Here is a 2,500-nt window from a genome sequence, read left to right on the forward strand (position 1 = left end):
TCTCCTCTTCATAGATCTAAGAAGAAAAGGTTTGATTTTGTCTTCGCACAGCTGGCGAAGCCAAATGGGTTATCAAAGCCACTCCCAAATTTCAGTTGATTGTGTTTATATACAAGTATGTATGTACAAACACTCACACACAACCACTCACCCACCCACCCACACACACACAACCACATACACACACACACACACACACACACACACACACACACACACACACACTCACTCAAATTTGTTATCTTTTGACTTTTTCATCCTTTAATTTTACATATAAAGTATAAATGGCATTCCAGGGGTCTTTGTAATTATCTCATTTCTATGTTAATGTATACATGCGGAAGGATGCTGATTTATGCAGATCTATGCGAGAATATTTGTTATTCCTTTCCGTTCATCCTGCGTTTCCTTTATATATGCAGCTCTCATACAAACGATCAATGAATCTATTTAAGCGAAAAAAAAGTAAAAGGAATATCCTTCGCAAAGACAGACCCGCCCACAACGGTTGCGTAACGTTAATTATCTCGAAGTCGAAAATCAGGAACAACTTTGTGACTTATTTATTGCTCTCCCTCCCTACCCCAACCCCCAAAAGAATCAACGTGCGTGTGTATGCATATATCCAGATATTGTAGGACGGTCATTTGTATAGAAAATCTATATATCACCTCTATTCCCTTTATGACCAAGGACATGTAAAAATAGCAATAGAAATGGATTAAGTTTCTAGGAGATTACACGATATACATGTCATGCACTTTAAGGCATTTTGGACGTAGCAATACTTCTGGAGAACGACTTCGATTGCTCTACAATTGTTTATCCGAGAGAATTGCTATTTACCATCCCGGCTATCTGAATTTCAAACAATGAGAGAAAGATGATAGAATGAAGTAACGCATTTAATATAGAGGTAAAATTTGTATATTTCAAACAATGAGTTTCCTGAAGCTAATCTGTCTGATTTTCGTCATAAAGATATCTATATCTTGGTTTATGTTGTATCTATTACGTAATTCCATTAGCGGAGGACCCTCCCCTCCCCCCCCCCCCTCGTGAGACTGCCTCAGTCATGCCAATCAACACGAGGCTCTCTCCTAGACACCTGGAGGAGCGCATTACATCATGCAAGTATTCGCCTCTAAAAGGAAATGAGTATGGATATGGTTATCAACATCGAACGAAGTTTGTACTCTTATTATCATCCTCTTTAAAAACCAGCATGATGTATAGATTGCATGTCGTCATTCACATTTTACCCACCATTGTGGGGGTGGGTGGGTGGGGGGGAGCATGATGAGAGCCAGGAGAGTCATGCGTTCTCATGACTACGCTGGGAGTTTTATGAATGACGAAGGACACCAATTACAAGGATGAAGTAGAGGGAAGATTCAGCTCGATTGATTGGCCATTATGTATATTCCCAGAGGAGGAAAATTCATGCTTAAATTAACGACACTCTCATGGCGATGAGGGTGAATAGTGGAAGGTAAGTGGAGATTAGCACTTATTGTTGAAGAGAAATACGAGGGAAAACGATAAAACATAAACAAACAATACGTATACATTATTTGTGGGTTAATCCGCATCACCTCTATTATGATTGTCTTCATTATTAGCCTTGTTCTTTTGATCATAATCGTCACTGTTAAAATTGGTTTTGCATTATCATAATGTTTTGTAGTATAATTATTGTTATTACCGTTATCATAATCCCTTTCATCGTTACCAATAGATACAGACATATAATCATGTGAGATTATAGCCAAAACAAATAGACAGACAATGTTACCGAAATAGGGTTAAATAGATAAGAAAAAGAAAAGAAAAAGGAAAAAGTAATCTGACGGTAAAAAAATAAAAAATAAAAGATAAAATCACAAAAATTCCACGGAAGGAAAACCGCGCAGATGAAAAGTTTACAGGGGAAGGAAACAATCATATAACTTAGAATTCAGTTGAGCTTCGAACCAGAATTCTAGGAAATGTGCAGGGGGAGCTGGTATGGCTTCTTAGACTAGGTTCAACTTGTAGGAACAGCATGACACTGACGGTAATATGACTGTGAAAAAGGAAAAAAATGTGGATCATTGGTTCTCAACATGAAGGTAGAGTTTATGTGATGCTAGCGATTTGTATTTTATTAGTGGTGTTTTAAAGCCGAGACTCATCTTTAAGATCTATTTCTTCAGTTCTTTCTCTTTGAGCACCACCTAAACATAGAAAGGAATGTCATTCTCTCCCTCACAGAACTAAAAAGTATGGGGATTATGTAGGGGACAGCATGACATGGCTTCTTTGACTAACAACAACTGCAAGAATACCATCTAGAGTGTCATTGATGATAAGGTGACTGTAAATATTTATCAGGTGGATTATTGGTTCTCAACATGACCCATTTGGACAATAAGTCAACAATTTTGGTCGCTGGGAACTGAAAGGGTTAGGCAATCGTTTATGTATGAGTCCCATTATTCAAGATGGGTATGGCCCAACT

General features: G+C 37.9%; 1 protein-coding gene across 1 annotated transcript in view; it reads right to left on the reverse strand.

Moving 5' to 3' along the window:
* LOC122246523 (lachesin) overlaps nucleotides 1-2,500 on the reverse strand; it is a 349,752-nt gene that overhangs the window by 25,844 nt on the left and 321,408 nt on the right. The gene's annotated exons all lie outside the window — the stretch shown is intronic.

This window comes from Penaeus japonicus, unplaced genomic scaffold (genome assembly GCF_977035675.1).
Source record: "Penaeus japonicus unplaced genomic scaffold, GWHDUDI00000001_assembly GWHDUDI00000001, whole genome shotgun sequence".
NCBI classification, from domain to species: domain Eukaryota; kingdom Metazoa; phylum Arthropoda; class Malacostraca; order Decapoda; family Penaeidae; genus Penaeus; species Penaeus japonicus.